Here is a 16,513-nt window from a genome sequence, read left to right as displayed (position 1 = left end):
ATAAGGCAGTTCTTTCTTTAATCCATACAGCAGCCTTTGTCCTTGGCGTAAACGTACACTCGCACACGCATGCTTCCTGTAACCCAGCCTGGTATCATCTGATCTGGGTGTTGCTGAAGCTGATCGATGGTTGTGTTGAAATATCTCAGGGTGCGATGGGAGGCTGCATTCACACAGGCACGGAAACATATCAATAGCCTGAACTCTCTGATCCATCATCTGTGTCTCTAAATACAATTAAATAGCTTCTTTTACACAAATGCACTCTGTACACAAGCTAACACCTAAAAACAAATAGATACATGCTTGAATAGATTTTACAGCTGATCTACTGCAGCAATGCCGGCACTGGGATGGCAAAACACACAAAACAGACACCTGATATGACAATGTGCAGAAAAATCCTTTATGGTTTCCCTCACTAAGGCATAAAGGAAAACAACATTTCCAATTAATGGGAGCAGAGTGTGTTAATTTTTAGATTAAGTGTGTTTTCTTTACTGCCAGTGTGGTTTTTACAAAATAGTTTTGAATGTGACGATAACTGAATTACATGCAAGGATTCCTTATCACAAAGGTCTGCATATGAGAAAATGTGCAGAATTTGTGAATATGAAGCATCGTCTTTATATTTCTTGATAAAATTGTGATATTCATTAAGTCCAGTCTACTAGAAAAAAATGTTTCTGAATTGCTCTTATGCTGCTGTGTGAATAACTTAAGTTAGCAGCTATTACAAGGCCAATACTTGCACAGAGCAGCAGCCTGGAAAATGAATCCTTTGTTGCGCATCTCATTTAATCAGTTGCATGAATCTTCAGTGTTTAAATGAGGAGTCACTTATTGTGGCTTTGAGTCTAGTGTTACCCTGGAACAAGGTAAATCAGAAAGTCCTTCAGAAACAGAAAAGAATAGAGGACACTTGGGCACTTTTCACTCATCAGAGGGCAAATTGGTCCGTCTTCTGACTGCAGTCTATTGATGGGAAGGACAGCCACACAATAACAAATATATTGTGATTCTGATTGTATTCTGCCATCATTTTTCTTTGTCTCCTTCTTTCTGCTCTCCTCTCTCATTTTTTCCCCTTTTCTCCTGTCCTCATTATTTATCTTTACTCTATTCTATTACCCCCCCTCCCCCAGTTCGTATGCCTTCCTCCCTTCTCGTATTGATTTTCATTTATAGGTTTTCATCCTTTTCACTCCCATTTCTCAGCACTGATGGCACCTTGCAGCTTGCCTCTCACTCTGCCTCTTCCCTCACCTCTCCACGAGTAAATGCCTTTCACGTTCTCTTGCCGTTCTTTTGTTATAATATCAGATACTTCTGGGCTTTTCAATACAGAGAGGGCAGGCCGCCACAAAGAGCATGCACCACAGGTGAACAAGTCTTGGTAGTCTTATGCTATTCAAAAGCCACAAAGGTCACCCTCTTTCCTCATACATTAGTGAAAAGAAGTTGGTATGGATCCAGAAAGCTTTCAGAGAAAAAAAGGTGCCACTAGCTATCAAAAGATTTATTATAGAGTATATTCACTGCAGTATAGTCTGCTTCATGGATGTTGATGTTACTCATATCAAATGTTGGCTGTGAGTTATGAGCCAGGAGATGGATTGGCTCAATAAATACATTGTTAGGAAGCACTGTGCCCACATTGTGTATTCTGTAATCACAGAAAGGTGCCACGAGGGAAAAAGTAAACAAAAGTGGGACTTGTCATACTGTTCCCCAGCTTCTGGGACTGGTTATTAAACAAACCAGATTTCCAGATGATAATTTGCACACAAAAAAAACATATATAAAATGAATATATTCTTAGCCTAAATCACTGATGTTTACTCATAGAAGACAAATCTCTTATTCTTAAGTGGTCGCTTATTTCAACCTGCAATCGGACACATGTTCTAACATAATCAGGTTATATTTCACATTCAGTATTAACATAATCAATGCAGGAAAAATTCCTTAATTAAGGTACAACAAGAATTAGGAACATTAGTGTCTTCTGCAAAGCTGACATAATTAAAGAGAGCTTTAAATGGGTCGACTTCACATATTTTTAAAGTGCCTGCAAGTTGTTTCCATGGTCCAAAGACATGCCTTTTAAGTTCATTATTGATTCCAAATTCGTCATAGGTGTGGGTGTGAGAGTGATTCTCTGTCTTTTGGTGAGCAGTGAGCCGTCCTCCCGGTGTTAGCTGGATATTCTGATATTCTCCATCTGTCACAGCCTTTCTAGATTAGCGATTAAGGGTACAAATGATGTTCACTGAGGATGTTCACCAGCATAGTGTCCAACATGAAGGTGCTACAGTTGACAGCTAAAACAGACTGAAACTAGTTACAAGTAGTTAGAGTTATATATAATGGGGCACTTTTGCTATTTTGCCAGTTTACCAAAACATTCAAGTCACAGTTAATAGTATTTTCAGTATTTCCACTAAAAGGGACTCTTTCTTTGGCATTTTCCATAGAGTTCCGTCATTTCCAGTGGATTCTTCTCCTGAAAACAGGCATATAAAGAAAAGAAAATACTTCCTAAACCTCAATGTAAGTCACTCTGATATGGTAACTTTCCTTTTTTTTGTATTTATATATATATTATTTTTTTTTAGGTTATAACACATTTAAACACCAAGGACAAAAAACCTTATTAAATCAGTTGCATCACACCTCAAACAACTTTAGATTCCTAGCATAGTGTGAATAACAGTCATTAAAAAATACCAGATAGCATCCTCATCCGGACTTCAAGACTACAGAATACTGTTTGTCCCGTGTATTACATCCATGCTGAAAGTACATAAGAAGACCAAAATCTACAAAGCAAACATTGTTTACCCAATTAGATGGATGGCTCTGTGATTGTGTGTAAACTGGACTCCATGTTTGTTTTGACTCTCCAACCAACGAGGAGAAGCCTGAGTATCAATGGAGCGAAATGTCAACTAAGAAGAGCGATAACGAGATGGCGTCGGAAATGTATGCCCTTACTCTCTTGCGCCTTACACAAACATGCTAATATCGATGTTGGTTATTAATTGACCAGACAAAGAGTCATTGAAGGAAACGGGCTGTTTTTCTCTGATAACAGACACAACCTCTAATTCTGAAAGACTTTTTCTAGTTAAAGAAATCAAACTGAGGATGATTCTTCTTTAAAATAATAACTACATTCTTTATTGATACAAATAAATGAAAAAAAATTAATTTAAGGAGCGAGAATAATGCTTAATGTCTAATATTTTCTGGCCCATTAAGAAAACTGTCTAATGCTAGCGAGTTATTATCTTTTCAAAACCTATAAAGCCAATCAGAAATATTAAGATATTCCAAAACATTTCACTACAAAAAACAACAACACAACAACAACAAATGTTGCTATATTTAACTTATCACATTCAAAATGAGCTCACATAAGACTGATAAATGCTAAGTTTTGCTGATCTTCTGTCCAAACATCTATTTGTCTTTGACTGTTGCAGCACTGAAAACAAAAACAATAATTGCAAAGCTATTAGCAGTCACTTGTCAATCCCCAATATCACCCATCAGCACAACTGTAATGAAATCTATCAGTGCCAGATAAAACTCTCAGTAGGTCACAGTATACCACCATTGTAAATCTGGTGTCTGTGATACATTTTATTTCAACCAGTAATGAACCAAGTGTATCGACTGAGAGTAACCAATTACATTTAATGTGGTGGAAAACCTTGGAAGTGTCTAAGAAAAGTTTTTGAAAGAGGAGTGAGGCGTGCAAGCTACAGTGATGTCTACATTCTGCAGGAGTACAGTGACAGTACAGTAACTTTTCCTTCTAACAGTGAACAGCAGCAATGTGACAAACTGATTGGTAGGTTTGTGCATTAGAGTTCTTAAAACTGATGGAGAACCCTCTTTTTTAAAATTCCTTTTTACAAGAACAAATGCACGAGGACAACAACTATGATGAAATGACACTTTCACCACCTAATATAAACCCAAGGTAAATATTCTGGAGAGACAAGTTTGGAAGTGATCTGATCAGATGCCTAAATTCAGATGACTAAATTATGATTAAAACAAAATAATGTTTAATTCAAAAGACTATCACTAAAACTACATCAAAATTTGCTGTCAAAATTAACACTGCTGTGGAGGCATACAATATCAAGCATGCTTCAATACTCTTTGTGTGTTCACTCCCACTGCCACAAGGGGGAGAAAAATGTTTTGCACTGCAGTGTTAATAATAAACCGAAAATGCAAATTTAAGAAAGGAAACATCCCCTTCAACCGCTCCAGCTCCTACATTTTAACTTATTGGATATTGGAAATGCTACTGCCTGCATTGGTACTGAATGTCAATTGCAAGTCATTTAATGATCTGATGCTAATGGAATTGCCAAGAAAAACTCAATTTGGGGGATTTAATTGCAAGACCATGTACAACCTTGATACAAATACAAATACATTTTCTAAGGTGTCTTTTGAAGTTTGCAGAGTCTCAGTTCTGATATAGAATGTGAAGGATTCATGTCTTCTCTGGTGACATATGGCATGAATACGATTACTTTCAAACAGAGAGCTTCCCCTTTCCCTTTTGCCCCCCTGCAGGTCCTCACCTGTGGCACTACTTTGCTATTTTCCTCTTACTGATTGAAAAAATCTAAAAGTGTTCAGTAAAACAGGGGTCTTTGCCCCTGTAGCCTGGCATTACCAAGAGTCGTATTATCCTCAGTAGTAGCTCTGAAATACACACACACACACACACACACACGAACAATGGCACATCGATCACACATCACTACATTCTGACATCCTGAAGCCGCCCATACATGCACACACACACAGACCTACACATACACCTACCCACACACACACATGCACTTACACACACACACACACACACACAGTCACAACAAAAACATTGATTTGCCCCCCTCCCCTCCTTCTGCAGAAAAACACTGCCAATCTTCACCAGGCTGTAATTTTATGGCACAACAAAATGAAAGGGTAATTTTAGCAGGATAGTGAGGGAGAGGCACAATCGGAGATAAAGGGACAAAGTTTGGTGTCTGAAAGGCCGGTGATGATGATAGCAGCCGTGCAGCGAGAGAGAAAGGAGAGAGAGAAAGGCCGTTTGACAAGGCTGACAGCCTCACGCCTCGCTACCCAGCTCAGCACAGAAAGACAGGCGCTAAAACACTGCAATTTAGATAGTTTACTGGCCATTGTCAAAACACTAGCACAATCTGTGGAGGGTTTAACGGGTTTAAAGTCACTCAGTGGGACCCCCACCATACTCTACTTATTACTTTCCACTGCTGTCTTCTGTATACCTATGCTGAGCATACTGAATAGTTGTCTTGCTGTCTCACTGCAATGTAAATTTGAGTTTTAATGAAAAACTTTAAATTAGTAATACCATATTTATAACTCTATTAAATTATAATTCACTGTTACTGATCTGCTATGGATATTTTTCTTTTCTCTTTATTTAGAAATTCTTTATCACAACGCAAAGATGGAGACAAACAATACACTATGTAGTTTAAAGTCACTTTTTCATCTGCCCTACCTTTGGCTAATAAATATAGTCTTTGAAAACCACAAGAGAACATTATGCCAGAATTGGTACCATAGTATACGAGTGTGTCCAGAGGATTTCATTGTGATTAGTCACCGCTGCCTCTTCTTCCTCGCTTTGTCCTCCTTTTGGGCCAGATGGTATCAGTTTATTGTGTAGTACTGATGAAGACAAGCCATGCTTTTTATTCAGTTCGAAGGAAGGCCAGGATAGATTGATATTGATAACTTCAAACGGAGGCTTTGGTCTGTGGTTTGCAGAGTGGAAGATGTCCAGCAATTTCCACTTTTTCCACCCTTACAGACAGAAAGCAGTGCAGTATCTCTGTTAATAAATATTCTGAAAAGTCAAGGAGTCTCTGACAGTTAGTGTTAGTTAATGTTAAACAGTTATGTTGCTCCTCAGCACCATCAATTTGGATTTATAAGCAGTCGATGTAATTGAAGTGCTGACTTTCAGGTTTAATTCAAGCATTTACACAAAAAAAATATTGCAATTATTATTTAGGAAGAGATTTTCACATGCTACTGCATAGAGATGGGAATTGTTAAGAATTTGGCAATTCCAATTTGATTGTTGATATCAGTTATTGATTCTCACTGTGCTTTCACTGGCAGTGCATAATGTAATTTAACCGATGAGAAAGTAATTAATTATACTACTCATTACATTATTTTGGCGTTCCTCCCTGAAAAGACATGAAACACACTGTCTCATAATTACCAGTTAACAATATAAACCTGAGGCTACTGTCCCACACACCAACACAAATTCCCATCCTAATAAGAACACACGTGATCTTTCTCTTAGTATTTAGGTATGAACACACAGCAAAGGTGAAATCTAAGACAAAGAGGCTTCAAAGTGATCACCACAGTGATTTTACTTTAGAAACTTCAAGAGGTAAAAACAAAGGCTGCAGCCTGACTGCTCATCAGTTTGTTACCTGTTGAAGTTCAAGCTCTGGCTGCTGGATTTGGGTCGGCGTTCACTCAACTTTATCATCACTCTGGGTTCTTGGCTAGCTTAACATTAGCATGCTGTCTGTGCAGATGCTTGCAAAAACCTGAGGTTGTGTTAGCAACATAATGCGGTTGTTTCTGTTCAGTTTCCACTTTACCATAGTTCTTTCATCCTTTTGTGCAATAAAAATAAAAGTAATGTCCATATCCAGGCTGTAGACAGCACCACTATTTTCCTCCTCAGGCACAGCTGATTGTAGCACAAGTGGAGCAGATAAGCGGACTCGATAAGAAAACAGACTAACAATTCTAAGAAATCAAACTACTGGGAAGTTCTCGATTCCCCTCCCTACTGCTTGGTCCATTTTTTGAGACTCAAAATTGTTTGTAATCAGTATATGGCTGAAGTCTGCAGTACTATTCAGAACTAATTCTGCTACCTAGCAGACATGTTCTCAATACCACCCACTCCAGCTGTCTCCACATGATGACTTCCTTCCGCTGCAGTAACACCTGCTTTGACCTGTATTGAGTTTTCATAAAAAGTCACTAAATGCAAATTCAACACTTCAACACATATGAAGAAAACAGTTCTCTTCTGCCCATGAAACACTGATTTGTACAAATACTTTATAGCAAACTTTGAAAATAGAGGTGCTTTGGGGGGGGAGACCCACGTGTAATTCCAAAATTCTTGATTTAATATTTTTGCTAAAGTCCTTGAATTAAAACTCTAAGTCTACAATTCAATCACACTGTGATTGATTTTTTTTTTTTTTTGTCATCGCACTATTGTAGTGATCTGCAGATACAAAACTATGAACCTTATTGTAGATGTAGCGTGTCTGTTTTAGATTAAGTTCTTTACTTGTATCAATTAATTTTGATGTGAGATTACACAAAAAGTTGCAGTGGTGAACACTGGCTTAGAGCCAGAGCTTGTACACCAACAGCAGCCTTAATAAGATTTATTCTGGCCCAAGAGCCAAACAGGAGAGAAATGCAAGACTAGGCCTGCACAATTAACTAAATTTTAATCTCAATCATGAATTTGGCTTCGTACAATTAAATGAATATGTGTCAGTAATGTTTAAAATGTGTGCTTCACTAATAACAAAAGCAATTACAGCTGTGTAGCTTGACATTTCCTCGACTATTATGGACAAGAAACATTATGTTAAAAGACAAACACAACAAAGAATTTAAATGTGTGGCACAGCAGAAGGTGAAGAGCTTCTCCTCGCACTGGATTATCAGCCATTGTTTGGAAATTCTTCAGATTTAGCTCAAGTGATGTTCACAGTGAAAGAATCATATGCAAATAGGGCTGTAGAGCTGTGTGTGGACTGAATCTAGAATAAGGAAGACCAATTTTATTTTGATATAAGGTTAAGTTAACATGAAATTTCCCCTTGTGGGACTAATAAAGGTATATCAAATCAAGTTCATTGATATAAGGTTAAGTTCATTTGCAGAAATGTCACACAATATGGATGTGAAAGCAAAGCAGTGTTATGTTTCCATGACAGGGCAATAAAAATATTTTTTTCACTAAAATCAATGCATAATTGTGATCTCAATAGTGATCAAAATAATCATGATCATTTTGGTCATAATAGCCCTTCAAATTCAACAAGCCATTGTAGCTCATCAAATTTGAAGGGTTCTAGTAGAAAAAAACGCAGATGGTGTAGATAGATAGATAGATAGATAGATAGATAGATAGATAGATAGATAGATAGATAGATAGATAGATAGATAGATAGATAGATAGATAGATAGATAGATAGATAGATAGATAGAACATTTGGGGGAGGGGTCACAGTTTAGAGGTCGTAACCTTGAGTATTGATCAGGTTTTGCCATTTCCATGGTGACTGGAGGCCCTCTCTCTGACCTGCTGGAGTACATCAGACCTGAGATCCATAACGCCTGTTTGTTCTCTCTTTTACTCTCTCTCCCTCCCTCACTCTCCTTGTCTGTCTCATGCACATACTGAGACACACCTACACAGAGGTGCAAACACACTCATCAGCTCACACATACACACGTATGCACACACACATGCACACAGCTGCTCACCCAAGCACAGGAAGAAACTGAATTAAACCTTAAAAAACAATCTGAGCCTGCAGAGAGGACAATTCATCATGATCTGTGTGTGTCAGAGCTGTGTGTGTGTGTGTTGCTGTTGTATGGAAGGGGGCATTGTGGAGATGGTGCAAAGGGGTAACTGCAACACTCGAGCCCCTGACCAGTAGTCCACAAACGCACACACAAGCAGTGCTCACTTCACAACACTGATCTTTAAACACTCATCCACATTCCAGCCAAGGTCAGCTAGACTGTAAATGAAGCTACATATCTGGCCAGGATTTGAGTGAGTCAGAGAAAGAAGCTGAGCCAGTGAGAGAGAGAGTGAAATGAAAGACAGAAGTAGAAAATGAGTAATGAGAAGAACACATGACACATATAGTGGACGCATGTTAGAAACTGGTTTATTTAACACCAACACCAACTTTTTCTTCACGCCAACTTAATGGATATTTAATGCATTCTACCAATTTACAGTAGTGGTCTTCTTCCTTTGTTTAGCATTAAAAGATGAACTCATACCTTGGTTTTTGCTTTTGCTTCTTTAACATTTGCTCCATTGGTTCTCTCTTGTAAGTTTCTCTGAATGGACTTGTCTTTTTCTGATTTGTTGGACTCTCCCTCTGTGTGTGTGTGTGTGTGTGTGTGTGTGTGTGTGTGTGTGTGTGTGTGTGTGTGTGTGTGTGTGTGTGTGTGTGTGTGTGTGTGTGTGTGTGTGTGTCTGTGTGTCACTACAGGAGGCAACTAAAACAGAAGAAGGGCTTTGAGTTTGTCCCATAGGCTAGCAGGGGCCCGCAGAGCTGAGGGGCTGCCTCTTTGTGAGGAAATGATTTTCTCGGTGCTGAGGAGGACACTCCAAATCATCTCCAGCAATCTCAGTAATGGCCCTGAGACGCCGCTGCCTTTGTCCTGTAATGGTGACAGATGACTGGCTGGGCAGACGGGGGCCATCCAGATGCCTAGCAAAAACCTCCACGCGTGTGCACACACAAACACTTGCATAAATTGCCACTCCACCAGCAGCCGGTGTGATTGCGGGTAATTGTCTCTTCTCGGGCTGTGGTGTTAGTGGTTATCCTTAACGATCACTCTCAAAGAGGAGTTCCAACTATCTGTCCTTTCAAAGGAAAGATGATTCCACTTTACAGAGTCACGCCTGAGCACCCCAGCAGAGCTGCCTTCAAATATAAGAGCTATGACAATACGGCTTTTAATGTTAGTGGATTAAAAGTGTTTGGACTTGTTCACAGAACAGATGACATGTTGGTTATGTCAGCCAACACAAATGTGCATAAATTATTGCCAGGTCTACTGCAGAACAATGCTATTACAACATCATTTATTTCTGATGTGTCAAACATAAAGCTTGTGGGCGAGAAACAACCTCCAGGATGGTTTTATAGAAAACAAAAATTGCACAGGAGGGGCTGATCAAAAGTTTAGGACCACATGCCTTTAAGAGGCCAAATCTGTGCAAAAATGTGGATTCATTGTCATTTTCTGTCAGGTAGTCAGACTGTCATTTCGTTCTGATGGCAAAGGCAAAAAAAAGTTCCCTTTATGAACGTGGTCGGGTTGTCGAACTGCATAAGCACTTATTTGTAATTTCTTAAATGATCTTGAAGGTTATGGAACAAAAAGTTCAAGTGGAAGACCCAACAAATTTTCACCAGCACTAAGCTGGAGGATCCAGTTGGCTGTTGGTCAAGACACTGGATGATCCTCAACCCAAATTAAGGCAGCTACTGGTGCCGACTGCAGCCCCATAACCATCAGACAGCATCTGAGACTGAAGGGCTTCAAAAACAAAAAAACGTCTTCAAAGACACTTCAAGAGAGCACCAAACATGGGACATTGAAAGGCGGAAGAAAGTTTTATACTCTGATGAGAAAAAAACTGTAACCTTGATGGTCCTGATGGTGCAGGGGTGTCAAAGGGCCGCCGCCTATGTCCAGATGTTGCAGAGAGCATCTCTCATGACTGAAGGCCCTCGTCTGTGTGGTAGCAACTGGGTTTTTCAACAGGACAACGCTACAGTACACAATGCCCGAAGGACAAGAGACTTCTTCCAATAATAGCAGAATAACATCACTCTTTTGGACCATCCTGCATGTTCACCTAATCTAAATCCAATTGCGAACCTTCGAGGATGGATGGCAAAGGAAGTTTACAAAAATGGACAACAGTCCCAGACAGTAGATGCACCTCTTGCGGCTGTCTTCACCACTTGGAGAAATGTTCCAACTAATCATGGAAACGCTTGCATCAAGCATGCCGCAAGGAATTTTTGAAGCGGTTGTTAAGATCCAACCACGCAAAATATGATTTTTTTGCCATTTTTCAAGTGGTCTTAAACTTTTGATTGGGACTGTATATCACCCATTTTGTATTTTTTGGTTTTAATTCAGTGGAATTAAATGTGTTTTGAATGTGTTTCAACAGCTGGAAAGACCCCAGTTTGCATGCTATTATATGCTTTTTAAAGTAAAATACGTTGGACAGAAGAAGTTTTAAGAGTCATATCAGACTGGTAAAAACCTGCACGGGGAGGGTACAACAAGAAAGTTCAAAGCTGAAACAGATTAAATTTACCTTTAAAACCTCTTTCATCTGTATGTTTTAAAAGTTTCCCTGTTCAAGTTTGGTGTTAAAAGTGCATTGCATTAACTACACCTTATGCATCGCTGAATCAAAAAGAAGACCAAACCTTTTTGTTCTGGTACCACTGTTTGTGAGTCCTCCGACTTTCAGCAGGACGTGAAAGGACAATTTTCGATCACAGGGGTTGATAACATGAATTAAATGGTTTGATGTGACCTAAAGTTCGACTTTTAGCCAAACAACTCTCAAACACATGTTAGTGACAGAATCAATGGGTGTAAATGGAGAAAGCCTGTTGTCTTGTTCCATGCCTGGTAAAGAAGAGGTGTGAGATGTTCTGTTGCAGTCCCAGTGGTCTGGGGTGTTAGCTTCACTTTAACTTATTTGAGAGCTACCATATCTCTTCTATGTCAAGTGTAGGAATGATCCAGTTAAAGTATTCAGAAACTATCCATCAGGGTTTGAGGTGTTGATGTATTTCTCATTGACTGGGCAGTTGTTGTGCTTTCTTTGTCAAAGTGGGACAACTTAAATCTAAGGACAGAGGAGCTAACAAGAATTTCTTCAGAATGTGGATGTAATAAGGGGTTTCACCGTTATTTTGAAATGTCAGTCATGCAAAACTATTCTAGCAGAGTGAAAGAATAAAAATATGGAGCTGGAAATGTGCAGAATGCACTGAGCACTATTGGGACAGAAAACATCATTTCAACGAGGGCCTCCATTAAGTTGTTTCAGACCCTAATTTAAATTGTTTTCCGTCTCAATATTGCAGCTATGAGGATAATGAAGAGTGGAAAGGCAATTAGTCCAGATGACATACCAGTGGAGGTATGGAGATGTCTAGGAGAGAAGACAGTGGACTTTTTGATAGGACTGTTTAACAAGATTCTTGAGAGTGAGAGTACAGAGGACAGCCTGAGGAATGGAGCAGTGTACTGGTACTGATTTTCAAGAACAAGGATGATTTGCAGAACTGTAGTAACTATAGATGGATAAAAGTGATGAGCCATACCATGAAGATATGGGAAAGAGTTGTTGAAACTAGGTTAAGAATAGAGGTGAAAATCAGTTAGCAGTATGGCTTTATGCTGAGAAAGAGCACTACAGATACAATATTTGCTTTGAGAGCGTTGATGGTATAGTGTAGAAAAGTCATGAGGAGCTGCACTTTGTATTGATGGATCTAGAGAAAGGTATGAAACAGTGCGAAGAGAGGAACTGTGATACTGCATGAGGAAGTCATGATCGGCAAAGGAGTGTGTGAGTATGGTGGAGGACATGTGTGTACCTAAGGCTACGTCCACATGTACACGGGTATTTTTGAAAACGGAGATTTTCCGTTTCCGTTTTTAAAAAAAATCCTGTCCACACGTAAAAGCCAAAAACGAAGGAAAATGCTGCCAAGAACATGCCAAAGCAGCAGGTGGCGGTATATTCCTAACCGTGTAGAAATGTTGGCCAATCAGAAGTCTAGAAACCTGGGTGGGAAAGAGTAAACAAAGATGGCGCATAGAAGCAGAACTGAGTCATATGTGTGGAGGGACAGTAACTGTCTGTGTATATGTAAGCATTTAAACACTGCAGAGAGTAAAATTAACAGGAACAGTATTTTGTCTAAGTCTGCCATTGTAGAAATTCATTTCACCGAAACAGTGACGTGGCGCACAGTGTGACATCAAAAAAGGCGCACACCTTTGACGCTGCTTTTTCTCCGTTTTCCTCGTCCACACGTAAACGCAAAAACTGAGTTTTCGAAAATCTCCACCCTGGCAAGAGTTTTTAAAAATCTCCGTTGTCAGTGACCGAAAACGTTTACGTGTAGACGAAAGGTGCAAACGCCTAGAAAAATCTGCGTTTTCAAAAATACCCATGTACGTGCGGACGTAGCCTAAATGTACCTAAAAACCAACAAAGATTTCGACATGCAACCATAGACATGTCCTCAAAAAAACTCCCATCAGCTACAGCAATACTAGCAGAGTACTGACCCATCAAGGCATGGTCATAGGACCCTGTAGTGTGTCTTGGGTGTCCTATAGTGACAATGGCAATGAATCCTTTGAGTCCTGTGGGTTGCACTGTTGTGCTTCCATAGACTCAGGTTGTTACCCTCAGTACAATGGATACTCTGTTAACTTGGGAACTTTTTAAAATATTGTCATGTTGCTAGAGAGTTAGGATGCTTTAGGACAATTTATTTTATTATAGCTGAATTAATATGAGGTTTCTTTTACAAAGTAGTCATGCCACTGTTTTTTGCAGCTCTGCCCATTCACTCCCTCTGCACTTTCTGCTGTTCTCAGTCAAAGTTTGGCAACATGAAGGGAGACACATCACCGGTCTGACAACAAATACTATCTTCAAGTTTAAAGGTATGTTTTTACTTAATTTTACCATTGAGTCTGTGGCAGTAAACAAAATTCATTGATTTTTACAAACAACACACTAAGAAAAACATTCCTGTCTTAATGAAAAATAAATTGCAATTTTATTTATTGGATGTTATTGGTGTTGTGGTGTAGGTTAATTTGTGTATCTGTGTGATGCTTTGCAAGGTTAGTTAGGGGCCAAACATGTAAAAACACTTAAGCGTTTTATATATCATGTATCATCATCAGCAGAATGTGCAGACTCTTATTTACATAATCTAGCTCCATTTCAAAACAACCTATCCCTAACTCTTCACCCAGGTTATTACTTTAAACATGAGAACAAAATGTGGGAAACACTCTTACTCTGGGCAGTTCTTTGCATTGTGTCATGCTGTTGGAGTCCTGCTGCCATGTAGGGGTGTGCTTGGTCTGGTTGCATGAATCGTAAGTTTCCCAGCATAATACTGAAATATATAATGAAATGATCAATGTTATTCACCTATCAGTGGTTTTAATATTGTTGCTGATCGGTGTATATTTAGTACTCATTAGCAGAATAGACCACCATCTTGCCATCTTAAAACTGCTCCAGCCTTTTTTCATTGATCTTTCATTCCAGAGCTGCAGAATCCTATTAGTGTATGTCACCAATAAAAATCAGTAGGCAGAGGATATAGTCAATGGCCGCTCCCTCATTAGGAGATGCCCACCAGCAGGCCTCGGGGCAGATCAAAAGGGCTGGTCTGAATATCGCCTTCAGGAATAAAGATGTTTTTTTTTCTTTAAAATCAACTCCAATCCTCATGTTTCACTGCGTGAGGCATGCAGAAGTAAAACTGTGTGAGGTTTAACAGACAGAGTGTCCTCTGGGTCTGAGTTTGGCTGTTTGTCTTCCTGCCTTTCAGAGGTGTAGTCTTTATGGTCTATGAAGCTATCTCCATCTGCTGAAATAATAATTTGCAGATTTTATTGTTCAGATGGGTACAAAATAAAGAAAAATACAAAAACTAACATGTGGGACTCAGATGCTTCTTTGATGGGGAAAAGGGGCTCAATGGAAGGCCGATTAGTTTGATGCGAGCCTTATGCTATGGCATTATGCTCCCGATCGATTTTCCTAAAAAGTCTGTCTAATGGCTCATGACCAGTAGACACAAAACACAAAAGTGAGCAAGTGAGCAAACCAATCAGTAAACAGTGAAAAAAGCCCCTGTTTGAGATAAGGATAAGGATATACAGATAAAGACAGACATGAACATAACCCAGGTCTGATAGTGCAGTTGTATCGCATAACCGTACTCAAGACCACACACTTTTAAATAAAATGTCTTTTTATTGGAAAACTTTAGTCCTGTGATATGCTGAGCTGTTAAAAAGTAGAATAATATGATACAATATTTTAGATGTATCATGCAGTCCTAAGTGTTGCTTTAACCTTCCTGGAAAACTGAGCTGAATAAGAGCCTTCTCAAGAGAACGCTTACTGTAGAACTGCCTGGATTAACTGCACTTACAGTATGTAGTAGGGCTGTGTGAATGTTTGTGTGTGTGTGTGTGTGTGTGTGTGTGTGTGTGTGTGTGTGTGTGTGTGTGTGTGTGTGTGTGTGTGTGTGTGTGTGTGTGTGTGTGTGTGTGTGTGTGTGTGTGGCAGGCCATGTGTAAGGCAGCCGAAAGTGGTCGGGGCCAAATTGCTTTATCGTTTGTGGATGAATTGAATAAAGTCATATCTGGCTTTTTGGAATGTTACCACAGGGTTCAGGAAAATTGGTTAGTGGAGCAATCTCGCTGAAATTTCCAAGATCCTGTTACACACTCACGATGCACTCAGTGAGGACCGTTACAGAAAAATACCTGATGGGTTTGGACAAAGGGAACTTCACTCAAAATCATAGCAACGTTTTTGGAATGTCATCTTTTAACCAAAAACATAGCTCAAGAGTTAAAGTCAAGACAGTTTGAAGGAAAAAAAAGCTGGCTGCTGTGTGAAACACCAGTGGTACAGATAGGAAAAATAAAGTTTATTTTGTTTTGTTCAGTAGATCACAGAGGGGTAAGATTCATTAAGATTCCAATATTGTTCTTTATTATTGATAATAAAAGGCACAACTGTGTACAAAGAAGAAAAAATTGCTTTTGTGACATTCATTCATCACTAACTGTGACTGGAGGATAAGATAATGGTGCTTACAAAAGGGGAAAACACACTCTATAACTTAAATCTCATCACTTTTTTGCAAGATGTTGTCTTTCAAGATGTTACCTTTGTAAATATATGATACATTTTCAGTCTTTAAATTCTGGGGATTGGCGATTTGTCTAGATTGTACCCTGCCTCTCACCCTATGACAGCTGGGATAGGCTGACTCGCATGACCCTAAATTGGATGTACTCAGATGAAATTCTGGGGCAGTTATTGGTGAATTCCACAATTTATATCAAAGCATTTTGAATTTACCACTACTTTAATTTAGAGCTCTGACTGAGCTCTTCTTTGTGCATTCTAGTCAGGCTAAAATGGCAAAAGCTGAATATATTATCATGAAATTGAACATTTTTTAAACTATTTTCACATAAACCTAAACAACAGACTCTCCTGTTGTTAAGCTGTATTAGCACACACAGTCACCAGCAACTTCATTAGAGCCACCTGTTAAACTGTTTATTAATGCAAATATCTAATTAGCCAATTGCATGCCAGCAATTCAATGCACTGAAGTGTGTAGAACTGGTGAAGACCACCTCCTTTGGGTACCTTGGGCCCCTTTGCATCAAATGAGCATCATTTAAGCACCACAGTCTACCTGAGTTGATGTCCTTGCCCTTATAGCCACATCAACCCTTAATCTGATGGCTGCTTCCACCATGTCACAAAGTTCAGATCATGTCTTTTCACCTGTGTCTCATG

General features: G+C 39.2%; 1 long non-coding RNA gene across 1 annotated transcript; it reads left to right on the top strand.

Moving 5' to 3' along the window:
• The first annotated feature begins 12,751 nt into the window (after positions 1-12,751).
• LOC120440258 lies at positions 12,752-14,376 on the top strand. The gene is made up of 4 exons (XR_005613118.1): positions 12,752-12,799; positions 13,499-13,608; positions 13,927-14,052; positions 14,228-14,376. It is a non-coding gene; the product is annotated as an uncharacterized LOC120440258 (long non-coding RNA).
• Positions 14,377-16,513: the final 2,137 nt, after the last annotated feature.

Source organism: Oreochromis aureus, linkage group 1 (assembly GCF_013358895.1).
Source record: "Oreochromis aureus strain Israel breed Guangdong linkage group 1, ZZ_aureus, whole genome shotgun sequence".
Classification (NCBI taxonomy): Eukaryota; Metazoa; Chordata; class Actinopteri; order Cichliformes; family Cichlidae; genus Oreochromis; species Oreochromis aureus.
The sequence above is the reverse complement of the archived record's forward strand: the minus strand, read 5'-3'. Positions and strand labels throughout refer to the sequence as shown.